The sequence below is a fragment of the Kogia breviceps genome, chromosome 11 (genome assembly GCF_026419965.1).
Source record: "Kogia breviceps isolate mKogBre1 chromosome 11, mKogBre1 haplotype 1, whole genome shotgun sequence".
NCBI lineage: Eukaryota > Metazoa > Chordata > Mammalia > Artiodactyla > Physeteridae > Kogia > Kogia breviceps.
In genome coordinates this window covers 80,154,073-80,180,196 of record NC_081320.1, presented here as the reverse complement: position 1 = coordinate 80,180,196, position 26,124 = coordinate 80,154,073, and positions in this window count along the sequence as shown.

The window sequence follows — 26,124 nt, the reverse complement described above, 5'->3', positions numbered from 1 at the left end:
AGGGGCAGGACAGGCATAAAGACACAGACATAGAGAATGGACTTTAGGACATGGGGGGTGGGGAGGGTAAGCTGGGATGAAGTGAGAGAGTAGCACTGACAAATAAACACTGCCAAATGTAAAATAGATAGCTAATGGGCAGCAGCTGCATAGCATAGGGAGATTATTTCGGTGCTTTGTGACCACCTAGAGGGGTAGGATAGGGAGAATGGGTTGGAGACGCAAGAAGGAGGGGATATGGGGATATTTGTATATGAATAGCTGATTCACTTTGTGATACAGCAGAAACTAACACACCATTGTCAGGCAATTATACTCCAATAAAGATGTCGAAAAATAAAATAAAATAAGTATTCACCCACATAATTACTTTCCTTTATTGGAGTCTAAACTTGCACTTGCAGTTGATTAAGGATTCTATATTTTACAACTTTCTATATGATGAATTTATTACCTCTGCTTTGCAATGTATCCCCACTAAAACTTGTTCAAGGTAAGTCTGACATTTTTAAGACATGATTTTTAAGTGGTATCTGGATGCAAATTATATTAGCACTTCCACATTCAATTGTTTTCATTTTAATGCATAGTGTCAAACAGATAAATATGTAGTTTGTATTCTTGGGAGTAGAGAGAGTGATATTAAAATTATCAATATAATAACATGCTTAAACTCTGAAGTTCAAGGAAAGTTATGAATATATGTTGGCGTTTTATCTCATAAAATCATTTTCATCTTAAAGCTACTCTTGGAACTTCTGTATCAAATAAAATATGTCAGTACCTCCCTTAAAGAGTAGACAGCCTACAGGTAGAAGATGGAAGGAGACAAGAAAAGAAAACCAGCCCTATTTTAACATTCTCCTTTCTTCTTACCTTGTTGTTTTTCCTCTCTAAGTTCTGCCAACCTGGTTCCTTGACTCTGCATTAACTATGATATACATTTTTATGACTGTTTATAATTTACAAAACACTTTCACACTCATCTCATTTAATTTGTCTCACAAGACTTCCAGGATATCTGGAAAAGAGTTCTTTTTGTACCATTTCTTCAGAGGATGAAACAGCCTCTGTGGAGTAACTGATTACCCAAGCTGCCTGGCTGAGTGGGGATCAGAGCTCTTTTTGCTCCCCTACTAGCCTTCCCATCACTCATATCAGGTGCTGACACCCTGGCCTAGCCACCTTTTAGGGTCTCTCTGAGTACCTTCCCCAGGAGCAGATGACACCTCTGGTGAAGTTGCCTGGAGCAGCTGACTCCCTTAGGAAGAGTATGGACTACAGTCAGAAGACCTAAATTCTGATTCTAGTCTTGGCCCTGCCTGATTCACTTAGCAACATCAGGCCCTTTACTCATCTGTCTAGACCTCAGTTCCCCCATCTATAAACTGGGAATATAAATGTGCCCTGCCCACCTCACAGGCATACTATGGAACTCAACGTGATACATATATAACATATATGAAAATGGTTTCCAAGGCAGTGGTTTCATTTCACTGTGTCTCACAGACCCCTGGAGACGCCCTCTTTCAAGGTCTATGTCTTGGGACCTCATCATCCTTCGGAGTCAGTGCAAGCCCCCAGGGGGCCAGCCAGGCATAGGACCTTGGGGGGAGAGAAAGTGCATTGTTGGTGCCCTGACCTTTCCCCAGGGATGACTAAGGAGGCTGCTCCTAGAGGTGCCCTTCCTGCCCTGTCAGTCCAGCTTGCCAGTGGCTGCCCAGTTACATCATGGATCTGGTCTCCCTGAGTGCCCCTGCCTCAGCCATGGGTGCAGGGGCAGAGTTACATGACCTGATCTGATGAGAGCCACAGCTCTGAGGTGCTGGAAGCCAGCCCAGTGCACGCCCCCATGGCGCCTGCCAGGGCAGCTAAGACAGAGGAGGGGAGGTAGGGCACAGCAAGTGCAGATGCAAGCAGCAGCTGTTCCTCCAGCTCCTGTTCCTGGCCCCAGGGGTCTGCTTCCCCATCCTCCTGACCTCCTCAGGATGGAGTCCACTGTGTTCTGCACTCATTACATGTTTAACTGGGTAAAGCTTCAAACCCTGGATTAGGCAGGTCCTGGCTGGGAAAATCTGCACTGCTAATGAGGGACAGCCAAGCAGCGGGGAGAGGGGCAGTGGATTAAGAAGAAGTCCTGGATCCAGAGCTACAGCAGCAGCTCTGGGACAGTAGAGGAGGATGGGGATCAGGGAAGCCCTGAGCTGGGAGAGCGGGCAGGAGAGGGCCCCTGCACTTGGTACATAGTTTTCAGATGTGCTTCTAAGGCTTTACACAAGTGAGGCTTACCACGTATAGGGAGGGAGAGGCACCTGCCGAGAGGCACCTGCCACGAGGCCCCCTGCATTTTCATAATGGCTAGAGGATCAAGCCCAGAGACAGGAGGTATCTGCAGGGTTCAGCAGGCATGTTGGTAGAGCTGGAAGAGTTGCTGGTCTGCTGCAGGGAACCCCAGCCTTTGGAAGATTTTCCCTGTCATCTGTCTAAAGTGTTTTAATAAGGTAATAATACTGCCAGTAATGGCTGGCATTGATGGACACTAAGCATTGCACTGCTAAACCATGTGCATGCAGTATTTCATTTAATCTTCACAATGATTCTATAAAGCAGGGGCAATGAGAAAACTGAGGCTCACCTATGCAACTTGGCACAGCCTGTAATTACGTGACAGCAAAGCTTTGAACTAAGGCTGGAGTCTGACTTCAGAGCCTGTACTCCTAAGCAGCCTGCTGTTCTGAACTGACTCCCAGACATGAACAGACTCTATTAAATTACATCTGAGGACTCCTTTAAGGAGAATGAGAAAAATTTGTCTATTGAACACCTACTTTGTGCTAAGCATTTTACATTTATTACCTCATATTCCTCATGACAATCCTATGAGATACTCTTCTCTCCAGTTTACAGATTAGAAAACTGAGACTCAGGGATGGTAAATGATTCATTCAAGATATGAAACTGGGATCCAAACCCAGGTCTGTCTGACTCTAGGATCCATCCTCTTTCCACCAGGCTGATCTGGATGTGTTTATTTGTGATTCTCACTCAACTTCAGGGGCTCCTCATTAAAAAAAGAAGAAGCCACTGGAGAAGCTATAGGATTATGGGGGAAAGGGATCATAAGTTCAGGCTGGGAAGTATCATTCCAGAAAGGTTTCTACAAATCCCCAAATCCTGGGAGTTACTGATCCACATTTTGAGAATCTTGGTTTCAGTGCCATTAACTCAGAGCTCCCTGAGATATAAAGTCACATGTTTTTGAAAAGTCTTGCAAGGGAAAACATCAGACCAAGAGTCAAAGGAAATTTGCTCAGGTTCTCCCCTGAATTCTCTGAGGGACTTCTGGTAAGTCAATTATCTTCTCTGGGCCTCGGTTTCCTAATAAGACCTCCTAATGACCCTTCCAACTCTAGTTCCTGATCCTGCAGTAAAATCTATCTTAGCCCATGAAAGTGGCTCCCAGTAAAGATGAGACAGGAGGGAAGCAGGGCACAACCTTTAAAAGAATGGGGACTTCCCTGGTGGTCCAATGGTTAAGAATCTGCCTTCCCATGGGCTTCCCTGGTGGAGCAGTGGTTGAGAGTCCGCCTGACGATGCAGGGGACACGGGTTCCTGCCCCGGTCCGGGAAGATCCCACATTCCGCGGAGCGGCTGGGCCCGTGAGCCATGGCCGCTGAGCCTGCGCGTCCGGAGCCTATGCTCCACAACGGGAGAGGCCACAAAAAAAAAAAAAAAAAAAAAAAAAAAAAAGAATCTGCCTTCCCATGCAGGGAACATGGCTTTGATCCCTAGTCAGGGAACTAAGATCTCACATGCCGTGGGGCAGCTAAGCCCGCACACTGCAACTATTGAACCCCCACACTCTAGAGCCCACGTGCCACAACTACAGAGCCCACGTGCTGCAACTATGGAGTCCATGTGCTCTGGAGCCCATGCACCACAACTAGAGAGAAGGCCATGCGCCTAAACTAGAGAAGCCCACGCACCCAACAAAAAGATCCCACATGCTGCAACTAAGACCCAACACAGCAAAATAGATAAATAAACATTTAAAAATAAATAAATAAATAAAAGAATCACATAGCCAATATGGACATTACATAAACTGGTTAGAACCAACTAGGTACAAGACGCCAGATAAGTCGATTTCTGCTAGACCTTGAGCCTCAGTACAGCTCATGTAATACATCAGCAAGCTAAATGACACACCCACAGGCACCATGACAGTTCCAAGGCCAATCATAAAAGGCCAAAAAGTGGGTGGTGGCCCAATTCCTGGAAATCCTTGCCCCTTCCCCCACATAGCTGGAATAATCCTCCTACTCATTAGCCTATGAAATTAACCACCCCTATAAAAACTGACAACCCGGTCCGCTGGGACCTCTTGCCTTCTGAGATGGCCCACACCCTGTCTACAGAGTGCATATCTCCCTCAATAAACCTTCTTTCACTTTACTATGGCTCACTCTTGAATTCCTTCTGGCATGAAGCCAAGAACCCACACTTGGTGGCTGTCCCAGAGACTTGCCTGAGACTCGAGACATGACCATCCTCTCGTGCCCCACTTTCTTTCCTGAAATAGAGATGTCCCGACATATTAATTGTGAAGCATACTACAAATCATTTGTTACTAATATTAGGTGTGCCAAATTAGAGATCATTCATGTAACATCACTTTCACTCATGATTATGAACAAGCACTAAGGAAAGGATGAATTTCAACCAGCACTAGAATGACACAGATACAAATTATTGGTGCTTCAAGGTTGATGCAGGTAAGGGTCAGCAAATTATAGAGCTGAGGCATCAGGAAGGTGGCACAGACAAAGTGCCATTTGTATTGGGTCTTGAAGGACAAGGAGCTTTCCAGGGAAGAAGGGCCTTCCAGGAAGAGGACATACTAGATCCAGATGGTCTTCACCAACCATGATGATACCATTAATTCGGAGCATGACAATCCAGGCAGTATCCTCAGGGGAGACCTCAGGGAGACCTACCCTTGCCAGGGTTTACAAGCCATAATGTAAACAGGGCAAGCAGCCTCCCTGCTGCAGGGAGGATGAGTTCTGCAGATGCAGTTTCTAGGGACTACTGGGAACGGAGGACATTTTCCTTCTTTCAGCAACTCCTTCCAGAGTCTGAAACCCTGCCCTCCTATATTTTGTCTTCTGCCCAGACCTGCTCAGTCTTGTCCAGTCCTGCCCAGCCTTGCCTTACTCTGCCCTGCTCCACTCAGCCCTAGAAGTCCTACCCAGTTCTGCCCAGTCCTCCTGACTTCTGCCCAGCCTGGGTGTCCTTGCCCGCACCTGCTCAGCACAGCACAGCCATGCTTCGCTCCGCTCAGTACTGTGTGGTTCTGCCCAATCTGCCTTGCCCAGCTAAGCCCTGCTCAAACCAGTTCATGTCCTGCTCAGTCCTGCCCAGCGAGCCCTGCTTGGCCCAGCCCTGCCCAGCCCCTGCCTTGGTTTAGTTCAGGACTATCCTCTCCCCTCCCAGACTCAAAGGAAGCCTCTTTTCTCCAAGATATCCTACTCCCTTTCTAAGGCTATGTTTGGGGACATTATAAGAAATAGCCCTAAGAAACCCACTACTGAATCTATTGTAAGAACTTTGTCGAGGACATTGTTTACTATAGGGATTCTCTTTATGGAAATCCTTGGGAGATGTTTCTCTCTGGATTCAATAATAGCAATTGTGTTTCTCAATTGACCGTATTGTTTTAACCTCAGGACACTGTGACCCTATGATAGTTCCAACTGTAGGGTCTTGCAAGAAAGCAAGGCGCAAATAAATGACCCGCCCTTACAAGTGTATAGAATCACAGTGTACATTTCTGCGCTAACATTTTTTCAGCTTACATTTTTTTCTTTGCCTCTTTTATTTATTATGATTAACTTATTTTTCTTTGTAATATACCTTGAATTCTTCTTAGAAAGAAGTTGGGCACAAATAATAAGGAACATTTATTAAACTTCCACTCTATGCAGTGTTGCATGGATGGGGGTCCCCTGCTCTTTCACACACCTGGACGAGGCACATGGAAGAGCCCCCCTGTTGTATGTGGTGTTCCATTAGACACACAGCCCCTCCAGGCAAAAGGAAGAACTCACTCAGCAGGGTGATTGCTCTTATGTAGGAGAACAACCTTGTAAATGCTTAAGAACTGGTTGTACTTGCTTTAGGGACTTCAAGAGTATCAGGTTTGAAAAAAAGATCTGCAAAAGATAAGTGACTGACAGCTTTAGGTTTCCTAGAAGCAGAGCTCACAAATGAGTTAACATTGTCAGCTCATTGATTACCTTAAGGCAGAGGGAGGGAGGAGCTGAGTGGATATAGGAGGAAAAAAACCCCAAGTGGCATCAACTTGCATGCAATGGGCACAATGTACACTTCAATGTAACCTTTACCATCATCAAAAAGGACCAGAAATCATGAAGGTCCCACTAAGTAGAGAGTCTGAGGATACAGACAGTAAAAGAGATGATCTTTACCCTCAAAGACCTCACATTCTCAATGAATAAAGAAGTCAGAGAGATAAAAAATTACATGGTACCAAGTTGTCTGCGCTGAGTGTTCAGCTGGCAATACGGTTATCACATAGGCTTTAATCAAGGAAGTTTTAGGAGCTTCATCTGACTCTAATGCAGAGAATGGATGGAAGCATGCAGGAGGCCAGGTATCCAGGACCATAACAGCAAACCAGCAGCTCAGAGCAGAGTGGTGACAGTGGTGGCAGAAAAGAAATGATTAAGTGCCAACACAACCAGAGACAAAATAGAAGGCAGTCTCATTGTACATGCACTTATCTACATAAATTCAACTATGGGAGTGTGTATGTGCATGCATGAGAAAGAGGGAGGAACAATGAAAAATGTCATGTTCATCTGCCTGCTACTCCTCTCAGTGGTCATGTTTCAGGGAATGAGCATGAACCAGAATCTATGAATCTGATTCCTTCACTAGGTCTCAGCTCCCATGTGCCTCTCATAGTGTAAGCATCTCACAGAAGGGCTCTGTAAGTCTAAAATGTAAAGGTCCTTTTTTACATGAACCCCCTCTTGGTGTCTTCATAAAATTATATATATTGTTCTTGATGGGTGATCTAAGGAATTTTCAGAGGTTAACTATGGACTCCAAGTAATTTTCTACTTTCTCCACTTCAGACTTTTGAGCTCCAACCTGGATAAGATGCAACTCTGTAAAAACATCTAACAGGCGCTTATATGATTTTGATGAATGAGTAAATGAACAAACGAATGAATGAACCAATGAACGGACAGATAAAGAGGAGAAGGCAGAGATGAGAATAAGCCTCAAGTTGTAATCTGGGGTGATTAATAAAGGGGTCGCTGAGACAGTCATAGAAGCTCAGAGTTGGAGCTGGTTTTGAAGAAATGTCAGCAGATTTCACTCTTTGTCACCTTCATGTCATTACATATGTCATTTCCTCAGTCAAAAGCTCCTATCCTTCTTTCCCTACCTGAACTACTTCTACTATCCTTTAAGACTTGGCCTAAACATCACATCCTTAGTTAAATCTTTTCTGAACCGAATGTGAAGATTTAGCTACTGTGCTACCTTAGCACAAAGTATGTACTTCTATTAAAGGACCTATTTATAAGTGCTTTATGATCATTTATTGCAGTGTGACCAACCTCTACTCATCTGGGAACATCTTATTCATTGTTTATTATTGATTCGTCTAAACAGAGCCTGGGACAAAATGCAAATTAAGAGAGTGAGTTCAGTTAAACACAAGCTGAGATTGATAAGATACCCATCCTGGTAGGTTGAATTATTTGTCCCATTCTTCATCCCCCTTGTAGTAGCAGCCTTGTATTATGACCTCAGAGAAGGAAAAGTATACTTCCTTGCCACTTGATTTTGATCTTGTCCAGCAGTTTTCAAGCTGTGAGATGCAAACATCTGTAAGGGGGCAGGGTGGTCCCTGGGATACTTTGGGGAGCTCTGAGTTCAAAACTACTTTCATAATAATACTAAGACATTACTTGCTCTTTTCACTGAGTTGACATTTTCACTGATGGCGCAGAGGCAAGACTGCTGCTCACCTTAGCATGAACCAAGGCCACGCCACCAACTGTACCAGTAGTCATGATGTTCTTCACAGACATGCACTCATGTCAAGAGAAAATTGCAGTTTCTCTACAATTTTCCTTAATGAAGCAATAAACAGGATTAACTTCATTAAATCTTGATACCTAAGTAAATGTCTCTTTAATAGTCTGTGTAAGAAAATGGGAAGTAAACATAAAGCACTTCTGTTGTATACCCAAGTTCTGTGGTTGTCTTGAGTAAAAGCACTTGTGTGATTGAGTTGTAGGCTGCATTAACTAACTACTCTTTCCATGGAACACTTTTATTTGAAAGAATGACTAACAAACTATGATTATTCAGACTTGTGTATTTAGCAGATACTTTGTCAAAAGCAAAGTGAGACTGTCACTTCTTAGAAAACACCTGACAAAACTTGTTGCTAATGATACAATTTGAGTTTTTAAGCCAAAATCAGAATTTTGTAAAATTTTTTTATCAGTGTATTAAAGAGTCTGCTCCATTTTTTTTATATTTGACAGGCTCCACCCCATCTCTTTCCCTCTTGCCCCACATTTGACAAGCTGGTAAGAAAGCTCTGGTGCTCTCTCCCTGGGCATCAGCAGAGAACTCCAAACCACACAAACCCTGGATATGCATGGGAATACTCACTCTGCCCCTGCCCTCCTAACCACAGTAAAAACCAAAGCCACTATCCCCTTGTTTCACTCAAGCCATTTCAGAATGGCTTGGATGCATGACCTGCTCTCTCCAGAAAGCCCCAATATATAAGAAATGAATTTTTTTTCATGCTTTCTTGGTGCATGTGCGCCATAATCAGTCTCGACACCCAATCAAATTTGGGGTGAGGGATTGATCCCAACCTGCAAGGGCAACCACAAGACAACAGGCATCGTAAGCATGATGGTCTAGGCAATGACCATGACCACCTAGGGGTGTTTATTCTCTTATTTTTGGATTGCTAACCAGCTCTGCTGCCTGTTGGGAAGTATGCATTTGGAGCTGCTGCCTGCTAGCCCGTATGTCCTTTGAGCTGTGCTGCGGCCTGCTGACGAGCTTACACTCTGAGCTGAGCTAGTTTGTGCTGCATGGGCTGAGTCCTACTGAGACTCTGTTATAGATCTAACTGACCTAAATCAAAAACTTTGATAATTGGCAGTTAGGTACAGGAGTCCCTAAATGGGATTGGTGCCTTCCTTAAAGTCACCCTGGGTGGTGTGTCATGGCCCAGATCTATCTTTGTGTCTCAGAGTGAACCATGTGTCTTGATTTTACCATAAGCTGAGCCTGACCAACTCCAGGCTCAAAGAATGACTCTCTAGAGAACACTCAGGGACAAACATACAACGGTGCCATTGGTGGTTGCTCAGATGAGAAAGAACAACTAAGTATGTGGCACTCTAAGGTACAAGCTCCACAGGGCACTCGGCTCACCAGGTCTCTGTGCAGCTGAAACTGCTTCTCTGTTGTTGCTTCTTTGCTTGTCACAAAAAAGATGGTGATCCTCAGCACTGGAGAGGGGAAATCTGTGATGTTCCAAGGCACAGATACTAATGAAAATGTACCAGTATGTGTCATCCCAATTCCCCAAAGGGGCCAGAGGAAACTATAAATTTACTGGAAAATTGAAAAAGTGATCACTGAAGACTCTGTGTGCCACCACCTATCAGCACGCTCAGCAGCCATTCCAACTCCACCATGGAGCACAGGTGCCACAGTCAACAAAACAGATGGTATTTGAGAAACTTAATAGAACAGGGCAAGACCTCCCCCGAAGTGTTCCTTATAACTACTCAAAACTCTTTTATTCAGGTGGAAGAAAGAGAAACTAAAACAGAGGTCTGTGATTTGCCCTACAGGAAATTCAAAACTGACTATAAGAATCTATTCAATGGGAAGATGAAAAGGGAACCAGGTGGCTATTGCACCTCTATAACACAGTTCAGAATTAGTGTTAACATTTGTTGAGATTTGTTAGTTGGCAGGCATACGTCATGATCCCAAAATTAATAATTTATTGAGCAACCCATTTGATCTATTGAAATGGGACCATAATATGCAACCTCCCACAACATTCTAGAGCTCATCTCCCTATCTTTCCTCTCATCTACTGGGTGTTCACAACATGGAAATGAACGCATCCCATTGCCACCACTGTAAATGTTCATGCCTTCAACAGTTGGAAAAACTTGAAGGAAGAATAATAGTTATCGGGGAAAACTGGCATGATGGAATGTATTTATTATTATTTTGTGAAACATCCCAATCAATCAGAGGTGCTTACTACCCCAAAACAGGGCCTTTTGATGCTGTACTAGACAATTTTTTTTAAAGAAGGTCATCCCCAAAGAATCGAAAAGACTTGCTTCCGCCTTTTAGCCAGGCTGCCTTATTAAGAAAGCATTAGATGGTCTAGAGTTATCTGTTGCCTCACAAAGGACCTCCAGGCAATCAGCCTCCCCAAAACCAACAACCTCATCAGAAGGCCTAATATTGGAGACTCTGAAATCTGGGTCTCCCAATCATTTAATCTTGGGCACAACCCCTGAAGAGTTACAAGCTTTATTACAGCAAACTATGCAGAAGCTACAAGGCACCCAATGCCAGGCCACACCAGATATATAGCAAGTTGCCTCCAGACCTTCATGACTCTCATGCCCCTGACACCCCAAGGGCCCACTACCCAATATCCTGATTTTAGGCAGTGGCAACTGCCACAAACCTGCTACTAGGTACTCAGCATCTCCCAGAGGTACAAGCCACCACCCAGGGACAATTTGCCCTTATATCTCTCTAGTGGTTCATTGGTCTCCCCACAACTGGCCAATCTTCATGGCCTTAGTCAATATTGGGGTCAAGTTACAATTATACCTGGGGTCCCACAAAATTTAAACAAGGTCCTACCTACGCTCTTAGGGGAGTTATGGGACATTAAAATATAGGGCAAACAGCAATGCCTCACCTCAACCATTAGCATTATTTGTCTTACCTGAATTCCCCAAGGTCATAGCACTAATTTCCCTAAAGTATCCCATAGTGGGCATGGATACCCCAACTCAACAAGCAATAAGTTTGAATACAACAACATCTTTGGCACTTATAGTTGGTTTCACAAAATGGGATCCCATAGGACTTCTCCACACCTCCCTTTAATCTGGTTAAAGCAGTTAATATAGCTCAATATATTTTAAAACACGACCCACAGGAATTAAACGCCATTATGCAAGACTTACTGAAGGAAGGGGTAATTGTTTCTACTGTCTCCCTCTTTAATAACCCAATTTGTCCAGTGCCCAAACTTGATGGAAATAAATGATACCTAACAGTGGTTTACCCTAACCTTAATACCATAATTCCCTCAATTAAGGTTCCCATATCTAATATCAATGATATTACCGACTCCTCTCAATCAGCAACTGCAAAGTATTATGCTGTTATAGATTTGGCTAACATGTTCTCTTCACTGCTCATTTTGACAGCCTTTCAACTGAAATATGCCTTCCCCTTTGAAGGAACACAATATACTTTCACTTGCCTCCCAATGGGGTGTTTCAACAGCCCTGCCATCACACTCATTCTTTGCAGACAAGATCTTAACTGCATTGCATTTTCTCCAGAACACAAGTATGACATCACACTGACTACATCCTCCTTTGAGGAGATTCAAAGGATACATTCACACAGGAGATATAAACATTTGTCACACACTTTTTCAGTTAGCGCTGAGTCATTGTTCCCCATAAGATTCAAGGCTCTACAATTTCAATAACATTTCTGAGCATTATTTGGTAAAGGAATCAACTCCTCACTTTATTTGCACCCACTGATTTAAGGCAGGCCCAACACTTGCTGGATCTGTTCAAATTTAGAGGCAATATATTCCTCACTTACAAATTTTACTAAATCCCATTTATGTTTTTACTCACAAATCAGCCCACTTTGAATGGGGTTCCCTACAACAAAAGTCTCTAAAATCTGTCCAAATTGCAATGCAACAGGCAATCCCATTAGTACCCTCTGAAGACTCCTTCACTGTACAGGCATTAGCAACCCTCTCCTGAAGTTTCTGGACCACCCATGATGGCCATAAATTGCTCATGGGCTTTCAGTGCAAGAAACTCTTCAGCTTCATACTATACAATATTAAAGCAGCAACTGCTGGCCACATATTGGGTTCCTCTAGAGATGCGAAGAAGCTCTCACAGGCCCTGAGCCCAGACTTTACTCAGCTTTACCAGACCAATCTTTACCCAGCTGCCCATTATGTCTTGGGTCATAGAAGCAGCATCCTACACGCTCAGCACGGTCACAGAGGCCTCCTTATAGAAATGGAAATAGTACTTACAGGTTAGGGCCAAATCTGGGCCTGCTGGAATACCTGGACCTACAAAAGGAGATAGCTTCCCCTGTCCTCAACACCTAGCTAGATGCAATGGCACCAGAGGTGATCATCCCTCTCCCAGACCCGCTGGCTACCTGGAGAGCCCCTTGGAACCAACTGAGTGACCAGAAAAGGAAGTCTATATACTTTTGGGTGGTAGTCGCAGCATCATACATGATAGAGCCCACTGGAGAGCTGCTGTACTCCTAACCAGTACATTCCTAATCAAGGGTGGGACCCAAGGTCAGCACAACTGGCCAAACCTCATGTGGTCACCTGAGCACTAGAGGATGCCCTGGCCAACAATCTGTCCCCCTCTGCACATTTTTACAGCATCTTGGGCCAATGCCAATGGTATGATTATTTGGCACAAAAAATGGCAACAACGATTCCTCATTCAAGGTTATCTCCTTTGCAGTAAAAAACTCAGGAAATTTCATGCTTCACAGACATCCAAAATATAAATCAATGTAATACATGTCTCTGTACAAAGTAAAGCCACAATACAAGGCCTCACCAAAACACTCCTCATCACCTTCAAAGTTCCAGACATCATTGATAATTATCAAGGCACTCATTTCACTTTTCAAAATACACAATGCTGAGTTTATAACCATGTTTTACATATATTACTAATTAATTTATTCTTCAGTTATTCACTGAACACCTTCTAGGAGCCAGATACTAGGTTCTTGGAATACAATAAATAAGGTAGGCATGGCTTTCGCCTGCCATGAGCTCATAATTCCAAAGGGTAATGGTCAGTTCAACAGTAAATGAACACACTGATAAAAGTGAGCACGGAGTGCTAAGGGAACATCTGGGGAGGTACCTATACTGAGAACTGAAAAATAAATAGAAGTTAGTCATGTTTGGGAGGGAAAAGAGAAAACTGTTTCAGACATGCAAGAAAGCACATGGCTTATCCCAAGAACTGAAAGATATTCACTGTGGCTGAGAACAGAATGCTGGAAAACAGAAACCTCTCTAGGTATTTCAAATACAGTAAATTTAATAGAGGGAATATTTTTTACAACTGTGATAGAAGAGTTGAGAAGATAAAGAGAGGATGAGGAAGCAGCTCAGTGATCAGTGACAACAGGAAGCCAGACGAGGGTTACCAGAGCCCAGAGCTGGAGCTAGCTGGCAGAGGCCACAGCACAATGGTGACTGCCTGTCAGGAGTAGGGCTACAGAGGTCACAACAGCCTGGTGGAAACTGGAGCCAGAAGGAGAAAGAGAAAATGCAGCCATTTCTGGAGACACCACCTGACATAGAGCAGCGGCTGGGGAGTAGAAATACCCTCCCTACCCTCATCCCCCACCAGTGCCTTTGGTAGACCAAACTTAGGTGGAATCCAGACGAAATGAGAGCCCTGGAATGCATTCTTTCAGCCCCATTGTAATGTAGAGGAGGGAAAGGAACAGATCAGAGAGCAAACAGGCAAAAGACTAACACAGTAAAGGTAAAACTGAAAAAGGAGGCTGAGGTCAGATCACCTACAGTCTTGTAAGTGCTTTACCCTAAACACAGTGGGGGCCTTTGAAGGGTTTTAAGCAGAAAGTATATGATTGATTTTGCCTTAAAAGATTACTAAATCTTTTAAGAATTTTTTTAGCTTCAGTACCTGAGCATAAAAAATAGGTTTCATTGTAGCAGATGTGATCATAAAACATCTGAAAGTATGATCTCCCCATTTAAAAGCTACAATGGTAAGTTACAGTGTATCTAGAGACTGGAAACAAGAATAATGAGGCATCTGGGAACCATATCATTAAAGAACCAGTTTGAGGGTATCAGTCACATTTCTCCTGGAGAACAAAGCTCTGAGGGAAGACATGACACCTGTCATACTATACGAAGAGCAGCCATGTAGAAGGAGGTGTAGGTTTCTCCATTGATATTCCAGAGGGAACAGTGAGGAGCCAGGGGGGATGATGGGAAAGCAGATTTCATTTCAATTTTTTTTTTTTTTTTTGTGGTACGCAGGCCTCTCACTGTTGTGGCCTCTCCCGTTGCGGAGCACAGGCTCCGGACGCACAGGCTCAGCGGCCATGGCTCACGGGCCCAGCCTCTCCGCGGCATGTGGGATCTTCCCGGACCGGGGCACGAACCCGTATCCCCTGCATCGGCAGGTGGATTCTCAACCACTGCGCCACCAGGGAAGCCCTCATTTCAATTTTGATGGAAGAACTTCCCAACACTTAGAACTTCTAGCAGTGGAATGGGTTCTCTCTGAGATGCTAAGTTGCTCCACAAGAGAGTAAGCTCCCAGCGAGGAAAGGTGATCCGATGAAACGTTTTATTAGTTATGGCCAGGTTAGGGGGCAGTTGTAACACCACAAAATTCAGCAGCTTAATATGACAAAAGTTTAATTTCTTGCTCACACTATAGATCCAGTGTGGGGCAGGAGGGATCTTTGTTCACTATGGTTTCTCAATGATGGGCACACAAGCATCCTGATCACCACCAAAGTGGGAAGGGAAAGGTCCCCTAAGAACCTCTGTCCACTGGTGACATGATATCCTCATATTTCACTGGCCAGAGCATGTCACACCGACACAACTACTTAAAAGGGTTGTGCTCAGAAAACAGAAAGCCAGAAATATTTAGAGAATAGCACTAAGGACAATCATAAACTTCATATCTTGATTATACTTCTTCTGCCTACTATGCAGGATGGTTGAGAGGTTAAAATCATGCATGAAACTTCTTCATAAGGATAAACTGGTATGAAAATGAACGGTGTACTGATGTCCTGCTCCTTGTTCACTGCTTCCTCCTTAGTGCCTAGTACATAACAGAGGCTCTATAACTGTCTGCTAAAAGACTATATGGATTAACAAATATTTTCAGTTGATTTTTCTTCCTGTGAAAATATGAGTTGAGTCTAGATATATTTAGGAAAAGGTGACTAGTCCACTATCATTTATTAGGTTGTTGAAAAAGGGACTCCTTTATTTAGATGGAAGATGAATTAAATGATATCAAAAATCCTTTTTAACAACATCAACAATAATAACAAATGCTAACTGCAGTTTCCCTCTGGAGACATAAAATACAGTGGTTATCCTGAAATAAGGGCCTGGGTTTCATGACTTGTGAAAGAGATTTTATTCTCTCTAATAAACCCCTCCTCCACCTACTCTTTACTTTGTGGCTTGGCTTTATTACCTTGATAGCATGAAACACTTTCTGAACTTTATTTACTGTGTCCCCATCATGCGTAGTAGCAAGGTGAAACAGGAACACAGTTTTGGTCTCACTGGGAACGCCGAAGGTCAAAAGAGTGCTGGCCACATAGTAGATATCCAGTATTTGTTGAATGGGTGCTGTGAAATAGAGGCCCCAACCTCCAAATGCCAAGGCAAGTTGTGCTAGGCAAGGAAGCTTCCCTCTCAAGCTTAGCCATTTCAGTTACCAAGGGGAAGAGGAACCCCACTGGTAAACACAACCCTTTTGGGGAAAGAACCCTGGCCCACACAACAGCAGTTTTCTGATGAGGTGGCATTTCCCCCAACACATTATGCTAAAGCCAGTTGGAGAAGATGCTGAGGACTGTTATTTCCTAATTTGATTCTGCCATTTCCAGTAATGGAAAGCTGCCCTCCATCCATCCATATTAATAAGTGACAGATGCATTTCATTAAAACTTCCTTAAATAATTTCTTGTGGTTTTAGGAGGGAAAAACAAGAAAGAGTGCTGTTTTGTGCTCCCATGTATGTCACATTTTAAGAGCCATTAAACGAAGCAAAAGCTCGTCTTCAGTTGAGAATTAAGTGGTCAACTGATGCCAATCCAAGTGTGTTTTTCAAATGCATTTGTCCATTGGACAAAGGCAAGAAAGGCTGCTAGTGTGTGTCGGCAAAAGAGTAAAAATGGTAATTACACATGATTTGACACTTCGTATAGCACTGTCTGTCCCTAAACAGACTGCAGAATGGAGATAGGTAATTCTGTAAATGGATTCTTCTCAACTTTGCAGCTCTCTGTGGGTAAACAGGTATATAAAAATCCAGTATAGTGAAAATAGCATTACATTGGTTTCAGGAGATTTCAACTCTAGTCTTGTTTCTACTGCTTAGAAGCTCTGTGACCTTGGCCAAGTCAACAAAATAATCTCTGTGTCTCTATCTCCTCCTTTGTACAGTGAAGATACAATACTTGTCAAAACAACCTCACAGGATTATTATGAGGATTAAATGAGGCAATAAAGAGAAAGAACTTACTAAAGTATGAAGAAACTTTCATAAAAGACACCTTCATGAGAATAGGGATTTCCTTCCTTTCTTTCTCCATTTCTCCTTTTCTCCCTCCCTTCTCTCCTTCCTCTCTCTCTTCTCTTCTCTCTTCTTTCCTTCCTCCCTTCCTTCCTTCCTTCTTTCCTCTCTCCCTCCCTCCCTCTCTCTCTTTCTTTCTCACCCTTATACTCCCATATCCCCAGTGCCATAGAACAACACCTAGCATATTCAATAAACATTTTTGGATTACTATCATGGTTACTTTTATGTATAACTTGACTGTACCACAAGGTACCCACATATGTGGTAATACACTATTCTGGGTGTGTCTGTGAGGGAGTTTCTGGATGAGACTAATATTTGAAATAATATGCTGAGTAAAACCGGTTGCCTTCCCTAATGTGGGTGGACCTCATCCAGTCAGTTGAAGGTCTGAATAGAACAAAGAGGCTGAGTAAGAGGGAACTTCAGCCTCCTGCTGGCTTGAGTTGGACATCACTTTTCTCCCGCCCTTGGACTGGAACATATACCATCAGCAATCCAGGTTCTCTGGCTTTCGACCTGGACTGGAACTTACACCACCAGCTTTCCTGGGACTCCAGCTTGCTGACTACAGATCTTGGGGCTTCTCAGCCTCCATAATTGTGTTATCCAATTCCTTATAATAGATAAATAGATAAATAAATAAATAAATAGATAGATAGATAGATAGATAGATAGATAGATAGATAGATAAATAAATAGAGCAACACCGAGTGAGAGAGAGAGATAGAGAGAGAGAGATCCGTATATCTCTATCTCTCATCCCATTCACTAGTTCTGTTTCTCTGGAGAGCCCTAACTAAAATACAATGAATAAAGCACAATAAAATGGACAGTGTTTTTAATAATTAACCATTTGAGTTGACTTGACCTTCTAGGAAGTAGACACAGAACTTTAGGTGTGTGAGCTTAAGTAAGAGAAATGTGACAAGAAAGTTCAATTATAACTCAGCACATGTCATTTGATACTCAAAATCCCAGGTAGGACTGTTCAAAGTTGTGTAGTTTTATTATGTCAGTACTGTTGTGCTACTTTCCTCTGAAGTCTCATATGCTTAGCAATGTATATGCATTACCTCATTTAATCCTCACAAGCCTATTATCCTTACTCTATTCTACATATGAGAAATACTGAGTCTCAGAAAGTACAAATAACTTGTCCAGTGTCAGAGGTGGTGATGGAGTGGTGGAGCCAGACCTGAATTCCTAACCACCATGCCACTGCCTCTCAGATTCCAAATCTGACGGGAGAATTACAGGTGCATCACTTAGTATGCATTATGTTATGAATATTACTAAAAATCCAAGTCAAATTGACTTAAACATGAAGGAAATGTATTGATTCATACAGAGAAGCACAATGTAGAGCTGTCTTCAGGGCCGTTTGATTCAGAATTGTGTTCCATTCTCAGGTTTCAACCTTATTCATGTACTTGCTTCATCTCTGACTGAAGCAAAGTGATTACAGTTATTCCAACACAATAGTCACGTTCTACATCATCCACAGGGAAGAGAGAAACATGAAACTTCTCCAAAATTCGGAGCAGACTAATAATCTTCACTTTGATTTGGACCAACCTGAAAGAATCAAAGTGGCCAAGGTATGCCCATGCACTGATTATTAGCTTAGGCCTGGGTTATCATCTGGCCTTAGACCAACACCCAGTCAAGGAAGATGAGATTACACTAATTGACTGAAGGTGAGGTAATCTCCACCTCAGCACAGAAGGAAACTCTGTGCTATTAGAAAGATGGGGGAAGCAGCAGCATATGCTATGTGAGCAACTAACAGATGTCCACTGCAACATTTAAACAAATATCCTTACCACTAATGTGTCAGGACACTTTTTTGAGTAGTGACAAAAAACCCTTCTTTCTCATTCCTCTGAGCAAGCTGTGGCCTTACCACTCTACATCCATCCTCCCTTCTAATAACTCAATAGTCCAATAAATATGAGGTAGGCACCTTACTCTGCACAAGTACCAGTGGATTGACATTCAAATACAAACATGATTCTTGTCCTCAGAGGACTTGCAGTGTGGTAAACCTGGAAACTAACCACAACAAGGGCAGAGGGGAAGAGAGGGAAATCATTGAGAGTTGGATGGATGTGCATGTGTACAATGGATAGCTGGAGTCTTATAAACCTGAAACTTTTCTTCTGTAGGGGAATCAACCCAAAGCATTTACCATCCTTCAAAGCTTGTTTTATCATTTTCACTGTTTTCTTTTGGACCAGTTCCCCCATTTTTTTTCTCAGACTTTGAGCTAAATGGCATATGCAGTGCTCAGGGGGTATCCTGACTCACCCTAGTCTAATCCCACACCCCCTCTCCCCTTAGTACATTTCTCATTTATGCATGCTTGGCTTGTTTTTCGATATCCTTTAATTGTAGATCTGGGCTGTGTTTAAATATTCTTATCTGTGGCCTGCCTAGAGCACAGCTGTTTTTTAATACATGTCTATTAACGAGAGTAACTACATTGATAAAGGATTTCAATCCCTGGGGCTATTAGTCAAATGTTTTTTGACCAATTATAAATTTGTTTTGGACCGAAATATTTACAGTTCTCAATCACTGGCAAGTTGCTCTGGTTGCTTATTTTCTACACACTGGCATAGTGATATTAGAAGCTGAGCCTCCTTTTTTTTTTTTTAAATCATTCTACAGATTTTTCAGTCCTAGGAGCTCAGCACATTTACCAAAACTCATGAGGTTATTAGGAGGAGTAGGCTTGACTACCCACATTTTTATGGATGCTAAAAATGTACAGAATTAGGCTGCATCTTAATCCAGGGCAACAGCAGAACCAAGACTACAATTTCAGTTACCAGGTATGCCTGGACCTACCCTCAGTGTCTTCGTCCTCAGGGACAGAGCTGAGGAGTAGCTGAATGCACTGCAGACAGTTAGAAGGGAGGAAGCAGGTATTTACTGAGCACTTGCTATGTGTCACATACTTTCACAGGTTTTCATGTGAACCATATCACTTATTCCTCACAAATGTCTTAGAAAGATAGTTATCTTATTCTCATTAGACAAAGAAGAGACTAATATTCAGAATTATTTAACTTACTTGCACACAACTAATATCTGGTAGAGGTGGGATTCAAACCCCGATCTTACCCCAAGCTTTGTCTTTTGCTCTGTACGTTGATATCTCCCAATGTCAACAAATCCCTGAATTTGAAAATGTTTAGAAAATGGCATCTGAGGACTGATGGAGATGAGCAGTCCTCACAACCTGACCACACCATCTTGCCATGACGTTCTATTAATGGTTTGGTGATGGTGATGAGTGTAGCTGGGGAAGATGACTGCGTTCTAATTCCATCTTTTTTTTTTTCCTCCTAATTCCACCTCTGCTGCTAACTGGCTGACTAATCTTGAACAATTCCACTTCTCCAAATATGTCCAATAAATATTTTTAAATAGCTAGATGGATGGTTATGTTAGTGAATGCTCAAATGAGGGGGCTGTTGGTGACTTTGGCTCTCTCTGCCCCTTGACAATCCTAAAAGACACTTGGAAGTTTGATCATCACTTAAGAATAAGTTCAGACTTCATCAGCTGTTGACAGTCCAAACACAATGGTATAAAAGCATAAAATTTACAGTGTCTACAAGTAATAGAGGAGAGAAAGATAAAAAGCTCACACAGCTGCTCTGTGCTGGATTTTCTTGGCTGGTCCCTGACAATGCCCCAAAATATCAAGTTCCATATGAAGAACAGGCTGGAAATGAAATCATAGAACAGAATAGGGAAAACAGAAATCCCTTAGGCCAGGAAAGGATGAAAAGGGGAAAACAAAAGCAAATGTAAGATTTTGACACATGCAGGAAATCCACCTTTACAGGAAGAGACCAAGGGGATTCTTGGGCATCAGAGTGTACAAGAGAAAAGCATTAGATTTGGAAACATGAGACAGAGTTCAAGGATGGCTTTATAGTGATCCCTGGATGACTGTAGAGAGGTCATGCACCTTCCCTGCAACTTCCTTTCCCATCTGTAAAATATGGATAACAGATCCATCCCCACCTACTTCACAAAGTTACTCTAAGAGTTCACTGAGATTAACAAGAACAAGAAGGGCAGGTTTCTGCATCCCATATGGGTTTCAGATTGCTCTGCATGTCATTTTAATTATTCTTTCTCCACAGAACAATATAATTTATATGCGAATATGCTTATTTTACCTGCTTGTACTTTTTGGGGTCAGGGAAGGGGTCAATCAATCAACATATATTGAGAACCTACCACAAACAAAGTTTGTAGATGGATAAAAATGTCTGTGAAAACATACTGTCAACCACCTTAAGGAATGGAAATATTGGGTTGGCAAAAAACTTCCTTCGGTTTTTAAGTAAAAATAAAAGGCACAATTTTCACTTTCACCAAGAACTTTATTGAACAACATATTCACCCTTTTGTTCCACTACCTTCTGCCACTTTTCAGGTAACTTCATAATTCCATCTTCCCCAAACTTTTTATCTTTTTGAGCAAAGAACTGCTCCAGGTGACTTTTACAGTCTTCCAGGGAATAGAAATTATTCCTTTAAGAGAATTTTGTAAAGACTGAAATGAATGGAAATCCGAAGGTGCAGTGTCTGGTGAATATGGCAGATGAATCAGAACTTCCCAGCCAAGCTGTGACAGTTTTTGCCTGGTCATCAAAGAAACATGCGGTCTTGCATTATCCTGATGGAAGATTATGCATTTTCTGTTGACTAATTCTGGATGCTTTTCGTCGAGTGCTGCTTTCAGTTGGTCTAATTGGGAGCAGTACTTGTTGCAATTAATCGTTTGGTTTTCTGTAAGGAGCTCATAATAGAGGACTCCCTTCCAATCCCACCATATACACAACATGAACACCAGGCTTTTGTGTGGTTGGTGGTGGTGCCTCACGATCTCTTCCATTCCACATTATTGTATGGTATCCACTTTTCATCACCCATCCCAATTTGTTTAAAAATGGAATGTTTTTGTTACATTTAAATAGAGAATCAATACCTACCCATCCACTGATTGTAAAGCTAGTTTGAAACTTTGGTAGGCAGAATTGGCCCCCAAAGATATCTATGTCTTAATCCCCAGAATCTGTGATACATAAAGACATAGAGCAGAGGAGAATTGTTTGCAGATGGAATTAAGTTTGCTAATTAGCTGACCTTGAAATGGGATGATTATCCTGGATTTTGTGGTTGGTTCCAATTAAATCACAAGAGCCCTTATAAGTGGAAGAGGGAAGTATAAAAGGGAGACTCAGAGACAGCAGCATGAGGACGTGGCCCAATGTTGCTGGCTTTGAAGAAGGAAGAATGCATCCATGCCAAGGAATGTGGGCTGCCTTGGGAAGCTAGAAAAAGACAATAAAATAGTTTCTCCTCTAGAGCCTTCAGAAGGAATGTAGACTTGCTGAGACTTTGATGTTAGCCTACTGAGACCCATTTTGGACTTAGGACCCCAGAACTCAAGATAATAAATTGACATTGTTTTAAGCCACTACGTTTTTGATAATTTAGGAAACTAACACAGAAATTCAGTTTGTTAGTTTTTTTATAATTTGGAGACACAGTCCTTCTCACTATCTTGAACTTCTTTGTAGGTAAACCTCTTTTCTAAATATTTTTATTTCTGAGTCTTCCTGGACAAGCACCATGTAAGAATTAAGTTTCTACCATGGAAATGGTAGCCAGAATACGAGATATAATGCTCCAGTCATTCATTACAGATTATCCCACCATTTAGTGGCACAAAACAGGCATTTATTATGCTCATGGATTCTGTGGGTCAGGATTTCAGACAAAGGCAATGTGGGGATGGTTTGCCTCTGCCCATATCTGCGTCCTCAGCTATAAGATTAGAAGGCTGAGGGTGTCTTGACATCAGGGGGTTAAAATTACCTTGAGAATTACTCATATGTCTAGTAGTTGATGCTGTCATCTGGGACATTAGCTGGGAGTACTGTCTGGAACACCATCATATAACATCTCCATGTAGCTGGGACTGCCTTACAACATGGTGACTTTTCCAGAATGTCATATTGTAGGAATCATACAGCATATAGCTATTTCATGCATATTGATTCTGTCACTAAGCAAAATGCATTTAAGTTCCCTCCATGTCTTTTCGTGGTCTGCCTGATAGCTCATTTCTTTTTATCACCAAATAATATTTTGTTGTACGAATGTACAACAATTTGTTTATCCATTCACCTTTTGAAGGACATCTTGGTTGCTTCCAGTTTGGAGTAATTATGAATAAAGCTGCTATAAATATTCATTTGTAGGTTTTCATGTGAACATAAGATCTCAAATCATCTAGGTCAATATCTAGGAGTGCAATTTGCTGAACCACACGGTAAGACTAAGACTATGTTTAGCTTTGTAAGAAACTGCCAAACTGTCTTCCAAAGTGGCTGTACCATTTTGTCTTTTCATCAGCAATAAATGAGAGTTCCTACTGTTCCACATCTTCATTAGCATTCAGTGCTGTCAGTTTTCTGGATTTCATCCATTCTAACAGGTGTGTAGTGATACCACATTATTGTTTTAATTTTTAATCCCCTGATGACATCTGACATTGAGCATCTTTTCACATATTTGCTATATGTGTATCTTCTTTAGTGAGGTGTCTGTTCAGACCTTTTACCCAGTTATCTGTTTATTTACTGTTGAGTTTAAAGACTTCTTTGTTTACTTTGGATTCAAGTTGCTATTAGATATGTGTGCTATTAGATATATGTGCAGATATTTTTTCAATCTTTATTTTATTTCTTATTCTCGTAACAGTGTCTTCCACAGAGAATGAGTTTTAAATTTTAGTAAACTTCAGTTTATCAATTTTTTATTTCATGGATTACACTTTTGGTATGGTATTAAAAACTTATCACCAAACCCAAGGCCACCTAGATGTGTCCTATGTTATCTTCTAGAAGTTTTATATTTTTATACTTTACATTTAGGCCTATGATCAATTTTTAAAAATTTTTATTGAAATATAGTTGATTTACAATGTTGTGGTAATTTCTGCTATACAGCAAAGTGACTCAGTTATAAATACATATACTTTCTTTTTTAATTATTATATTCTTTTCCATTATGGGTTATCTCAGGATATTGAATACAGTCCCCTGTGCTACACAGTAGGACCTTGTTGTTTATCCATTCTATATGTAATAGTTTGCATATACTAACCCCAAACTCCCAGACCATGCCTTTCCCAACCCCTCTCCCCCTTCCACAAGTCTGTTCTCTATGTCTGTGAGTCTGTTTCTGTTTCAGAAAAGTTCATTTGTGTCATATTTTAGATTCCACATATAAGTGATATCATATGATATTTGTCTTTTTCTGACTTACTTCACTTAGTATGATAATCTCTAGTTCCATCTATGTTGCTGCAAATGGCATTATTTCATTCTTTTTATGGCTGAGTAGTATTCCATTGTATGTATGTAGCACATCTTATTTATCCATTCATCTGTCAGTGGATATTTAGGCTGTTTCCATGTCTTGGCTGTTGTGAACAGTGCTGCTATGAACATAGGGGTGCATGTATCTTTTCGAATTATACTTTTGTCCAGATATATGCCCAGGAGTGGGATTGTGAGATCATATGGTAACTCTATTTTTAGTTTTTTGAGGAACTTCCATACTGTTTTCCATAGTGGTTGTACCAACTTACATTCCCACCAACAGTGTAGGAGGGTTCCCCTTTCTCCACACCCTCTCCAGCATTTGTTATTTGTAGACTTTTTGATGACAGCCATTCTGACCAGTGAGAGGTGGTACCTCATTTGGTTTTGATTTGCATCTCTCTAATAATTAATGATGTTGAGCATCTTTTCATGTGCCTGTTGGCCATCTGTATGTCTTCTTTGGAGAAATGTCTATTTAATTCTTCTGCCCATTTTTTGATTGGGTTGTTTTTTTGTTGTTGTTCAGTTGCATGCCTATGATCCACTTCTAATCAACTTATGTATAAGGTATAAGGTCAGTGTCTACATTCAATTTTTTGTACGTGAATGTTTAGTTGTTCCAGCACCATTTGTTGAAAAGACAATTCTTTCTCCATTGAATTGCCTTTGCTCTTTTGTCAAAGATCAGTTAACTGTACTTCTGTGGGTCTACATTGGGGCTCTCGATTTTTTCGATTGAGGTCTTTGTCTATTTTTTCATGAATACCATGCTGTCTTGATTACTAACAGCTAAAGTCATAGAACCAGTTCTCCGACTTTGTTCTTCTTTAGTATTGTGTTGTCTATCCTGAGTCTTTTCCCTTTCCATATAAACTTGAGAATCAGTTTGTCAATATCCATAAAATAACTTGTTGGGATTTTGATTGGGAATGCATTGAATCTACAGATCAAGTTGGGGAGAACTGCTATCTTGACAATATTGAGTCATTTTTGGAAAATACGATTTGCTACACTTCATGAGGGAAGGAACATTTTTGCCTCTTTTGCACTGTTATAGCCCCAAAATCTAGATGAGCATTTAACAGGATATAGGTGCTCAATAAATATTTTTATTACATGAATAAGTAAGTCTTTCCAACAGAATGTCTAACCATGCATTCTACATCTTTTTTTTTTTTTTTTTTGCAGTACGCAGGCCTCTCACTGAGGCCCTGTGGAAAGGAGAAGCATGGTGAGCACAAGAACCCTCAGCAGGACAACAGTATGGCTCGATGGGCAGCCAACGGAAGCATAGAGAATGAGTAGTGCCAGATGAGGGCAGTGGGGAGAGGGACAGATCATGCAGGGCCACATGTGCCTATCTATCTATCTATCTATCTATCTATCTATCTATCTATTTATTTATTTTTGCGGTACTCAGGCCTCTCACTGCTGTGGCCTCTCCAGTTGCAGAGCACAGGCTCCGGACACGCAGGCTCAGTGGCCATGGCTCACGGGCCCAGCCGCTCCACGGAATGTGGGATCTTCCTGGACTGGGGCACGAACCTGTGTCCCCAGCATCGGCAGGCGGACTCTCAACCACTGCGCCACCAGGGAAGCCCTCTACATCTTTTAAACCATCACCCTGTCCTAGGCTCTGGGCCAAACCTGGGGGTGGTGATCCCATACTCATTTGGACTTCTCTGGACCCAGCTGATGGAACTTGGATCCTGAGGCTATAACCTCTTCCATTAAAGAGCATAGCATGGGGTAGCTGTCATTTGCATACTCAGCCCACCTCTTATTAGCGGCCTCATCAAATAAGGTGCAGACCTCTTCCTCTCTCTGGCAGTCTATCTTCTAAGACCACAAGTGCCCTGGCTGGAAAGACTGCCAGTAAAATCATCCCTGGACATCTGTTCTCTACCCATGATAATTCTTGGGAAATAATTTTTTACTGGGGACTCTGGTGATATCAGTCTCT